This window comes from Haemaphysalis longicornis, unplaced genomic scaffold (assembly GCF_048455015.1).
Source record: "Haemaphysalis longicornis isolate Haplotype H1 unplaced genomic scaffold, Haemaphysalis longicornis Haplotype H1 scaffold_1, whole genome shotgun sequence".
Taxonomy (NCBI): Eukaryota; Metazoa; Arthropoda; class Arachnida; order Ixodida; family Ixodidae; genus Haemaphysalis; species Haemaphysalis longicornis.
The window spans coordinates 230,314,569-230,327,180 of NW_027526203.1; the positions used below are offsets into that span (position 1 = coordinate 230,314,569).

General features: G+C 43.3%; 1 protein-coding gene across 4 annotated transcripts in view; it reads right to left on the minus strand.

The window, feature by feature from the left end:
- LOC144142586 (mitochondrial amidoxime-reducing component 1-like) overlaps window positions 1-6,373 on the minus strand; it is a 140,705-nt gene extending 134,332 nt beyond the window's left edge. For all 4 annotated transcript variants that reach the window (XM_077674231.1, XM_077674209.1, XM_077674191.1 and 1 more), the window contains exon 1: window positions 6,234-6,373. The gene's annotated coding sequence lies outside the window, so the exon portion shown is untranslated. The remainder of the gene's footprint in view (window positions 1-6,233) is intronic.
- Window positions 6,374-12,612: the final 6,239 nt, after the last annotated feature.

Here is a 12,612-nt window from a genome sequence, read left to right on the forward strand (position 1 = left end):
ATAAAGATGGCCGCCCGAGGATAGAAATGTGCGCCGTGCTCCCGTGCTGCTGGAACTTCATTTCACAAGGTAACTATTGCAAGTCGTTTATAAATATCACTCAGTGTTTACACCCTTCCGAAGTCCTTCTTGTGTCTTATGCATGATTTCTTGCTCTGTGGTCAAACGTGGGTGCTCAGTGCGGAAACGGTCGAAAGGCTTCTCCCGGCCTGGCGGGAGAAGTTGCAACGCTTGCTGCACTGTTTCGCGTCGCTCAACTTGTTTTGTACCTCTGGCTGTAGATTATTTTACATGAATTTATTATACAACTAGTGTGGAAGGGGCATCACTGCAACAGATAAAAAAAAACGCCGCAGATGCCGGAAAGCCGAGCAAGAACAACTCTAGACAAAGAGACTAAGGAAAAACAGCGCTAAAACGGGACAAAGAACGTGACAAGACTGGGCGCCCAGTCTTGTCACGTTCTTTGTCCCGTTTTAGCGCTGTTTTTCTATATTCAGTTATGTACCAACAAGCCCGCACCAACACACTTTTTCAAGACAAAGAGACATTATTGGGCCTCAATAGTTTGACTAACTGATGATGATGATGATGGTTGGGACTAACTACAACTTTTCGCGTAGCTTAGTTCCTTGTTCTAGGCCTCAATCATCAGTCCCGCGCTACCCGGAACGAAATCACTCATTTCTCGCATGTATTTAGATAAAACCACGTCTCGGATTTTGTCACCGCGTGACACAGTCCAGTGACAGCCCTCGGTACTGACTGCGTTTTTCTCGCTTTTTTTTTTCAGAAATGATAAAGCGGCATACCGCAGGCGTTGTGCGTTATAATTTACGCGTTTAACATTTTTCACTGAATAGCATGTCAGTGTGTGATGTGCTCAATTTACTCAGCTCGCGTGATCGCCTGCCCTTGTATGTGCTAATGACTGTGCTGCAATCTAAATGTGGCTTGCTGCTGTAACTTTGCGGCCGTTTGTAGATGGGCATGTTGGCGACTACACAACCTCCGCAGCAAAGAGAATTCCGGCAAACTATGCAACAAATGGCAACGTGATCTGGGCCGCTTTGAATACCCAGATCTGGGCCGCTTTGACGACTGTTTTAAAGAATTGGACACTGTGGGGGTAGTTGTGCATCATGTTTAAAGGGCTGCGAAGACTGACTTCACAGTGCGGTTACTCTTAAAAAGCCTTAACAATTTTTCATGAGCGGTAAACACAACCTTTCACTCATTTGGTTTGTAATCTTTCTCAAATTGCACGATATGCTCTGAATATAGGTATTGCAGTCAGTCTTTAACTGCCAAGCAGCTATATTTCTTTTTTTTTTGCCAGTTTCCTGTAGTCTCTTGTCGGCAAGCAGACACTCAGAGATGCAGTTAGCAGTTTTTACAGGCAGCTTTAAACCTGGTGGGCATTACCAGAAAACTGCGACTCCCGTGTCTAGTGTCGTCCTTGTTATTGTTACTCTGTTATATTCTATTGTGCTTTGCACCATTGGATCCAAGGAAAGACTAATAATGTAATGGCACATTTGACAAACGTTTAATGGTAAATGGCTGCAGTAGCTTGCGTGTATGTGATGCGTTGTGCCAACAAGCATGATTGTAAGAGCCAGTTCAAAATCTCTTGACTGAAAATTATTTAGGAAAACTGTTTCATTTACATCTGAAGCAGGTGAAATGTTTGGGCAATCATGGAATGTAAAGGTCATGTCCATGAAACGGAACTAAATAGCAAAATTTCTATCACACATCAAATTTCTGCGCAAAACAACCCGCAAGCTTCTCAAGGTTTCGCGTGGCAGCGGGCTGCTTTAGTGTTGAGTTCTGGCCGCGAGGTTTATTTTGACTAGCCCAATCACGAGAGCATGTATCAGGAAGGGCATTGTGAGAGATCAGCGAAGCTCAGCTTGTACTCGTAAGCATGCCGTTTTACCCATGGTGTGAAATCACCATGCGTAAATGTTTATCTGTACACTTCGGTAATGCTCGAGTTGTGTTTCCTTACTGGCAGTGTTCAAGCAAGCCGGTGTCTGCACTGTTTATTGAATTCATTACAAGTTGTTTTTTAAATTATGTGCAGGCAGCTTCATGGGCCATGGAAAGCCTCCCCAGCCACAAGGAACTCCAAAGGATAAGAAGACAGCAACACAGTTCTGGCGTGCTGCAGAAAGAGCTGCGGCACACTAGAAAATCCCTGGAGCTCCAATACAGTGACTGCCAAGGAATGATATGAAAGTCGTTTAATCTGATTTTCTTTTTCTTGATTGCCCATGTATATTTTCCTGACACTAATCTAAACTGTTTTTTTTTGTGTGTGGTAAGCTACTACGTGGTAAAAAAACTACGGATTTCAGGGCATCATGCCAGAATAAGGTGCGTGGCACCAGCACTCCCTCAGGGTGTGCTTGTCCATTTGGACGTTTGTATGGTCTCTGCTGTGCATCAACTAACACCACATACATGGCTAATGTACTATTACAAAGTGCAGCCTGTCTAGTTTTGAGTGATATCAATATTATTTATCTTAGTGTATGAGAGACAAATTCAAATTTAAAACTCGAGAAATCTTATTTTGCTTCACTTGCCTCTGTATTTTTGAAGTTATAGAAAACAATTCAACAGAAATTGGATAGATTGCTGTGCATTCATAATACATACCAATTAGTGGCTGCGTGATGGAATTCAATTGGTTTCAAAATTTCTTCATATGCTAAAAAAGTCTAAAAACGGAAATTCTCTACTTGATATTTACATGACTCAGTGCAGAGCAGTGATAGTCTTTGTACATGTTGGCTGTAGACTGATTTTTTTGCCGTCAAAATTTGGCTGCATTTATTTGGAATTTTTTAATTGCCAAGGTTAAAATGTCACAATATACATCCTTACACGGTCTCACCTTTTCAACGCTAACTCATAAGTATGCATGCACATATATTTCCACATTTAGACCTCAGTGCGTAAAATGGTAACAAGATGCAGCCAAATTTTAAAGGTAGGAAAATATGCATACAGCCAACACGTGCAAAGTGTTATTTTTCTGCTCTAAGCCGTGTAATGTTACCTGTTCATCAATTTTCTTCTGTTAGCTTTTATTTGCCTTTTAGCAGACAGGTGAAAACCTATTTGGCTGAGAACAAATTTGTCGTCATGTGGCCAATTGGCATGTCTTTTAAGCACACAGAAAATGTCCTCCGTTTACGTTGTATAGTTCTACATAATTCTTTCCGAATGTAGGTACACGTTATCCAAAATTTTTTTTTTATTTGCAAGTTTTTTTTTAATTGCAGTAGGTCTTAGAACTAGTATTTTATATCAATCAGAACTAGATCAGCTGGCCTTTCGAATGATTTCTATGTGTGTGTGGTGCAAAGCGATGCCTTACGGTAGCCCCGTATTGTTCAAAAGTGGCCGCGCGGCCTGAGGGAGTGTGACTGCCACATTAAAGGGCCATGCAGACAAAATACAAGCTTGTTTTCTTCGAAATATTTGGGGTTTTGTAGTGCCCTTTGCACGTGTCGGGCCGCAAATGATGCTTTATTCGCCAAGAAATTAATCAGTTCAAGTTAAAATTTTGATTCTCCCGCCAAATCGTGTGTTTTGTGACGTCTGCCATGACATCACAAGGAAGGGTCTTCAAGCTAATTTCAAGTGCGCCGTCCTGCCTGCAGCGGACTACGGAGCCTTGTTTACCATCAATCCTCTTATATATCGCCACCATACTGTCTTCACCTTTGCTTTGTTTTTGACTGTATTTGCACCTGGCTTGGTTTTATTACGGTAGGTACTAATTGCTTCGTGAAACATGCGGTACGTCTACAATTAGGGTCATGTAAGACAATGTCGCTTACACCGATCGGCCAGTGTCGTCCTTCACAACCCCCTCTGAGACAACCCCGAAGCGCCACAGTGATGTGCTGCTATAACAAGCATATTGTGCGCAGTAGTTAACAGCAATACGCACTGGTTCTTCTTTTGTAACTTCCATTGTTTCACCCCACCATTCTTACTGCTCTAAAATGAATATGCATTACACTTAAGCGAAAATAGCTTATTCTGCAAGCTTATAAGCCCTGCCTAACTTGCGTTTGCTTTTGCTGGCCTCAGCCAATCGCATGGCTGTGCGTATGGTGCCATGTGCCCTAGTGTGGGAAGTGAGCTAGTGGGTCGCATGGCAATTCCCTTTTTTCCTAATTATGTAGCTTATTTGAGCAACGTTTACATTTAGAGGGGCCATGGAGACAGGTCAAGTTTGGTTCCATCAAAAGATTGCCTCGGTAGAATCAAATTGACACCACTTTTAACGTAAACTTCACTCAAATAAGCTACATAATTAGGAAAAAAAGGGAATGGCCATGCGACCCACTAGCTCATTTACCGCAGCAGAACCTATGATGTCATATGCCGAGCTGTGCGATTGGCTGAGGCCGGCAAATGCAAATTAGGCAGAGTTCATAAGCGTGCCCAAAGAGCTATTTTCATTTAAATTTAGGGCACATTCTAGGGTAAGAATGGTGGGACAAACAGTGGAAGTTAGGAAAGCACACGTAAACATTGAAGTACCTCTGCGTACTGCTGTTGGTACTGCACGCACTATGCTTCGTTTAGATGCATAGCACTGCGGGGCTTTGGAATTGTCTCAGACAACACTGGCCAACTGACGCAAGCGACGGTGTCTTACGTGACCATATTTGTCAAGCGAGCAACATGTTCCCAAAATGATTGTTTTCTCCAGGAATAAAAACAAGCCATGTTTAAATATGGTCACAAACAAACCAAAAACATATAACTGCTTTCCGTAGTGTGGTGGCGCCATCTAGGTCAACTAACAGTAAACAAGTCTCTGCTCCACACCAACTTTAGCTGAAAGACCTGCTCTTATGATATCACTGCAAACGTCATTCAAACACACGTTTTGGCGTGAAAATTAAAATTTTAGCTTAAATTGATTAATTTCGCAGTGAACAAAGCATCGTTTGCTTCTGGACAAGCACTGGGGGCACTATAGAACACAAAATCTTTCGAATATAAAACAAAATTGTATTTTGTCTTCATGGCCCCTTTAAAGTCGTGTCAAAATGTTTCTATCGAGGCAATCTTTCTAATGAATCAAACTTGTGTTTTGCCAGCATGGCCCTTTTAATGGTTTTCAGTAACTTTCTGTGCACTAATGTGCGTTTCCTGTGTCGTGAAACATGTTTCACCTTTTGATATTTCAGAAAGTACCACACTTTCACACCTCATTCTTTATGCCATAAATTGCTTAGAAATTAGGCTCACTCTATTTTGTAAATGAATTATTCAGGTACATGGCACATTTCTGATGTAAAAGAGAAGAGACAATTCTTATCTTTCTGTACATAACTCGTGCTACCTTTAGAATTTAGAAATTTTTCATGTGAAATTTCACTTCTGCTTCAGCTAGTCGAATTTATTGTCAGAAACAGAAGTAAAGTCATGCATCAAGTTATAAAGAACTTTTGTTTGTGGTATTAAAAGTGTATGGTCTACCTTTAAGACTAGTGCTGCTTGATTTTGCCACTGATCTCTGTTATGTACGAAATTCGTCCAATAAAATGGTTTTGCAAGGTTTTGCAGAGTTCTAATTGTGCACTTGAGTGGAGGAAAAGCTCCATTGCAATGGAATGTTGAGCTATAACCACAAGTATTAATCAAACGTGTCCTGAAAAGGACCTACGAGCACCTTTTTGGAACATCCCAAAAATTTCCTTTCTTTGTTCTACATGGGATGTCAGACCTCCCAGCAAAGTCCTAGTCTGGGACATCCCAGCGAGGTCTTTTTTGTATCACTTGGGACGTTTTTGGAACTTAAGTGGGATGTCCCTGGGAGTTCCCAAACTCCCAGGTGGGACATCCCTGGCACTTACCTAGGATGTATGTGCGTTGTCTGGGTTACACCACAGCCTTTCCATTGTTATCGCTACTCCCCAATTCAGCCGCCTGGGATGAGAACCGGTAGTGGAGACTTCGTGAAGCCGTTCTAACTCTAGGCCAAAGCGGCGTACGTAAGCAAAATGCCGCACATCAAGCGACACGCTTTGCGCAACAAAAGGCTCGTGACAGCCACTTGAGCGACGCCCGATCGGTGCTAACATGAAAGAAATAGGCGCTCTTTCCTCAGCTATGACGCACAACGGTGAACACTCGCCGTTAACGGCGCTAACTCTAGTAAAAACAAAACACTGCCAACAGCAGCGAGAACTTACCTCCCTGCAAATTTCGTCTGAAGAGGACAGGAATACTACGGAGACAACCTCCGCGTCAGCCGTTACTTCTTTAGATGTTGGCGCCAGCGCACGCGCACTCTCGCCTCCCGACAACAGAGGAGAGAGGCGGCGCCTGGTGATACCGTAGGCAAGCTTGGACGTTCCCTGGTTTTCCTATAGGCGGCGTAAAAATCGACGCCCCACGTGATTAACCTACAGCGTAGTTTTCGACCATCAAGTCCACCAGACGGCGCCAGCAAAAGGTTACTTTTGGTATAAAATACAAAACATTCATTCCGCGACTCAAAGAGCCAACACAGTTCGCTTACAATGTGTTGTTAAAAAAATTATTAACAAGTTCAGCATCAAACATTCATTGAGCAAAAATGTACGCAACTTTTTACGAACAGCCGACTGGTGCACCACCTCGTTTCTTAATTCGCAACCACAAAGCCGCCAATTCAAATTGAAACTGCTACAACGGCCCACCGGTTGTATGTGCGCGGAGCACTGGTTTCGTGACTGTTATTGCTATTATGTGCTTTTGCGTCCATCAGTTGTTGAGATGACTGGCAAAACACGGGAATTGAGTGCTTGTGGAGTAACAAATGTGGGAAATTCCGCATCGGAAGACAGCTGTCGAGGCCAGAATATTTGATTCTTTCTACAGAAGGTGAGTGTTATGCACTCCGCTAGAAAGACGGTGCAAACGAAACCGTTGCCGCCGTCAATACCTCAGGAAGGAAGGGGAGGACAGACTGGCAACTTACCCGGAGATTACCTAGTACTAAAGGCTGGGCCGCGTGAAATTTCCAGTCGAGCTGGTACGGACTCCGGCCCATTATATAAAACGCCGGCCCACATTATAAAACGCCGATACAGGGTAAACAGCAGGAATAAAAGAGAAAATGCAAAGCGTATGTAGGCACTGATCATGAGACGGATATTGGTCAACCTGCTGTACCAGAAACTTACCCGCACTGAAGAAATCCAAATGCGGACCCTTATTACAACAGCCTATGGGGCAGCCCTACCTCTGAATTTTCAAGGTCACCGCCCATGTCCTAAATTGTCTTATATTAACTTTGTATATAAAAAGCCCACCATACTAGCACAAAAGAAGCCTCCGGGAAAAAAATGTGGCGGGCTATTCTATGGAATATATGCCGCAACTCCAGAGAGAAAAAGGATAGACGCAATGATGGATAGGTCACCGATCCAGCGCCTCTCGATTAAAGCCCTCCCTCTACCGAAAAACAGAATCAAACCTTCACAAGGACAGGCGACAATCCAGGAACAAATTCTTTCGAGGAAAGCTCCAAAACTATGAAAACACAGTATACGCCGACGCCAGGACATTCAAAAGGACTCAGGCAGCAATTGTCGTAGGTGACTACCGGGTGAATCGCTGTGAGTTCATTACCCTCTACAGGGCGGAACGGAAAAGAGGAAATACTCTTTGAGACCCACCCGCCTAACGGAACTATCAAATAGAGGCTTGGACATCGTTACACAAGCTGAAAGGACCATTAGTCTCTTGGCTGCAGGGCCAGGCATAGTACCTAAACAATTGGAGAGTACTTTAAATCACCAATAAAGGAAGTCCACATCTCATTAGTACCAGGACACGTGGGACTAGAAGGGAACTCTGCAGTCGACGAGGATTCACACAAAATCGCATATCATGCTCCCTCTGTACCACGGCCGCTACACTTCCCAGACGAAGCACATACATCCTAGGTAAGTGCTAGGGATGTCCCACCTGGGAGTTTGGGAACTCCCAGGGACATCCCACAAAAGTTCCCAAAACATCCCAAGTGATACAAAAAAAGAACTGGACTTTACTGGGAGGTCTGACATCCCATGTAGAACAAAGAAAGTAAATTTTTGGGATGTTCCAAAAAGGTGCTCGTAGGTCCTTTTCAGGACACATTTGATTAATATATGTGGGTATAGCTCAACAGTCCATTGCAATGGAGCTTTTCCTCCACTCAGGTGCACAATTAGAACTCTGTGCAAAACCTTGCAAAACCATTTTATCGGACGAATTTCATACATAACAGCCTCTTGTGGCAAAATCAAGCAGCACTCTAAAGGTACACCATACACTTCTAATACCACAAATGAAAGTTCTTTATAGCTTCATGCACGACTTCTGGTTCTAACAATAAATTCCACTAGCTGAAGCAGAAGTCAAATTACACATGAAAAACTTCAAAAGGTAGCACATGTACAGAAAGATAAGAATTGTCTCTTCTCTTTTACTTCAGAAATTCGCCATGCATCTGAATAATTCATTTACAAATAGGCAGTCTAATTTCTAAGCAACCTATGGCATAAAGAATGAGGTCTGAAAGTGCAGTACTTTCTGAAATACCAAAAGGTGAAACATGTTTCACGACACAGGAAAAGCACATAAGTGCACAGAAGGTTACTGCAAACCACTAACAGGGCCATGCAGACAAAACACAAGCTTTGTTCATCAGAAAGATTGCCTCGATCGAATCATACTGACACAACTTTAAACATAAAATTCGCTGAAATAAGCTACATAATTTGGAAAAAAGGGAATGGCCATGCGACTCACTAGCTCATTTCGCGGACTAGAACATGACACCATATGCACAGTCGTGCAATTGGCTGAGGCCAGAAAAGGCAAAGGCAAGTTAGGTAGGGCTTATAAGCTTGCAGAATGAGCTATTTTTGCTTAAGTGTAATGCGTATTCATTTTATAGCAGTAAGAATGGCGGGGTGAAACAAAGGAAGTTACAAAAGAAGAACCACAAAATCCTGTTGTTGGTACTGCGTGCACCATGCTTGTTATAGAAGCACTTAAGTGCGGCACTTTGGGATTGTCTCAGACGACACTGGCTGATCGGTGTAAGCGACATTGCCTTATATGACCCTAATTGTCGACGTACCCAGTGTTTTACGAAACAATTAGTACGTACGGTAATAAAACCAAGGAAGATGCAAATACAGTGAAAAACAAAGTAAAGGTAAAGAGCGGTGCAGAGCAGTATGGTGGCAACATCTAGGAGGATTGATGGTAACAAGGCTCTGCAGTCCACTGCAGACGGGACGGCACAATTGAATAGACCCTTCCTTGTGATGCCATGGCAGATGTCACAAAACACAATATGGAAGGATAATCAAAATTTTAACTTAAATTGATTAATTTCTTGGCGAATAAAGCATCATTTCCTGCCAGACAAGCTGTAGGAGCACTATAAAATCCCAAATCTTTTAAATAAAACAAAATTGTATTTTGTCTGCATGGCCCCTTTAATGTGGCCGTCACACTCCCTCAGGATGTGCAGCCACTTTTGAACAATACGGGGCTGCCGTGAGGCATCACTTTGCACCACACATATAAAAACCATTTGAAAGGCCAGCTGATCTACTTCTGATTGATATAAAATACCACGTGTAAAATCTATTGCAAGTGAAAAAAAAATCTCATAATTTTAAGCTTGTAAAATCAAATTTTAAATCCCATGTACCCACGTCTGAAAAGAATTATGTAAAACTATTCAATGTAAACGGAGGACATTTGTTGTGTGCTTAGAAGACGTGCTAATTGGCCACATGATGACAGCAAATTGTTTTCAGCCAAATAGGTTTTCACCTGTCTGCTAAAAGGCAAATAAAAGCTAACAGAAGAAAACTGGTTAACAGGTAACATTACACGGCTCAGAGAAGAAGAATAACAGTTTGCACGTGTTGGCTGTACGCATATTTTACTACGTTTAAAATTTGGCTGGATATTCTTACGATTTTACGTACTGAGGTATAAATGTGGAAAACTGTGCATGCATACTTATGAGTCAGCGTTGAAAATGCGGACCTGTGTATGGATGTATATTGCGACAATAAATGCAGCCAAATTGTGAAGGCAAAAAAAAAATCAGTCTACAGCCAACGTGTACAAAAACTATCACTGCTCTTAACTGAGTCATGTAAATATCAGGTAGTGAATTTCTCTTTTTCGACTTTTTTAGCACAGAGATGAAGCTAATTCTGTCATGCGGCCACCAATTGGTATGTCTTACGAAATCACAGCAAACTCTCCAATTTCTGTTAAATTGTTTTCTATAACTCTTCGAAAATAGAGAGGCAAGTGAAGCAAAAAAAAGATTTCTCAACAGGAAAATATACATGAATAATCAAGAAAATGAGATTAAACGACTTTCATATCATTCCGCAGCAGTAACTGCATTGCAACTCCAAAGGATTTCTAGTGTGCCGCGGCTCTTTCCGCAGCACGTCACAACCGTGTTGCTGTCTTGTTATCCTTTGGAGTTCCATGTGGCTGGGGAGGCTTTCCATGGTCCGTGAAGCTGCCCGCACATAATTTAGAAAACAATGTGCAATGGATTCAAAATACAGTGCTGACACAGGCTAGCTTGAACGTTGTTAGCAAGGAAACGCTACATAATTTAGAAAACAACTTGTAATGAATTCAGTGAACAGTGCTGACACGAGCTAGCTTGAACACTGCCAGTAAGGAAACACAACTTAAGCGTTACCAAAGTGTAGAGATAAACAAGGCACGCTTAGGGAGGCTTTAATTCATAATGCTAAGAATATGTAGCAGGCACAGCAACAACAAACACAATGTTAAAGGAGCCATGAAGAGAAAATGCAAGTTGGTTTTATTCGAAAGATTTCGTGTTTTATAGTGCCCCCAGCGCTTGTCCGGATACAAACGGTGCTTTATTCACTGAGAAATTAAACAATTTAGGTTAAAATTTTGATTTTCCCGCTCAATCGTGCGTTTTCGTGGTCCCAAGTGGCATCACGGGAACCGACCGCTCTGCAGCCTAGAGTACCTTCATTCACGCATCATAGAGTTAATACTACTGACTCTAGAGGAAAAGCTGCCCGGCCAGCCCGTGCATTGAAACTGTGCTACACCCGGGCGCGGACATGATGCCACCCTCACAGCGTTGCCCGCTGCCTTTTTGCCTACTAGAGTTGGCGGCAGTAGTGGGTATTCACCTAGTAACCAACGCATTCCATCATGGCAGCCCCCGTTGCTGTGAGTGCGCCGTGAAAACTTTGCTGTGCAGAAACGTTGTGTGAAGTTTTTCCTGTGGTAGGTAGCAAACTTTTGTGCCGTGCTGCCGCGTTACATGCAGTTTTGAATTCTCCGCAACTGAGAAGGGTAGCGCGTAGATTAGCGGGTACTTCGTACGCTCGGAGAGGTAGCTTGTGCGGGTGCGTCAGGAGAGTTCGGTCGTCGCTTCGGAGTTGAGCGGACATGTGTTTTAGTGCTCCTGTGCTTCGGAGGGGCTTCATTTCGGCGGCCCGTTGCAAGGGCGGGCCGTTGGACGTCGCCCGCCTTTCGCTCTGCTGGTGTGGGCGGTCGAGTGACAGCCCCCTCTCCCCCCCCCCCCTTCCACAGTACCCGTCTCCAAAGCGGTCGGGACGGCCGCAGACTTCGCTCTTCGTCGCACCATGCTCGCCTCCGCGCTTCACCGTTCCCTTCGAGGTTTCTCGTCTCCCGTACGCAGAATTACGCCAGCCAACAGTGTTCGTGGTGTGTTGTGTGCGACGGAATCGACCACAGTGGAACTACTCTTCTCTACTCTTTCCTCACCTTTCTAATGTTTACTTTTCTCTCTCCTATCCTATTTCCCCAACTATTCCCGCTTTCGGAATGTGTTAAATGCAGGTGAGCTCCCATGAGAGCTTAATAATATCCCCAGTCCATTTATTTTCCTTCTTCCATTAAAAAGAAATCACTTCCCCCTGATTGCTTTTTCCCCCTGATTTTTTTCCTGGTATCTTCCCCCTTATTCACGCATGCGCTGCTTCTGTATATATCCTTTTGTGTGTGGTAAAATAGTTCAGTTGATATGCAGCGGTAGTCCTGTGTAGTATTTTCTTTGTTGTCCCGTTTGTACAGCGCTATTTTAACATGTTTCACACGCCTCCTCCGCCCCGCCCCCCCCCTTCCCCTGTATGCGTCAGCTGATTGTTTTCGCAATCTATTGAGGTGCTCTTTACAACTACTTGCTTTTCTAGCGAATGGAAGTTCGAACTGGACAACGCTTCCAAGAAATGCATGTAAATGGAAATCGTATTTGTGCCTTCACTTTATGTCAAACAAACACGCTTTCTGTGCCTGTTCCTGTGCCTGTCTACGAGGCCCCTGCAGCACGTGTGTCAACTTTTTTCTCCAGTTGAAATGCTTTTAGGTAGTGCCCCTTGCATTAGCTTAGATTCAATAACCGTGAAATACCCAAGCCTAATATTACTAAGTTATGTGCATCACGAAACTCACTCAAGAGATTTTCCGTTTTTCTAGGTACGCTTGCAAGATTTGTCATTGATTGTATGCTTGGGGACGTCACACAAGGTACATGATTAATGT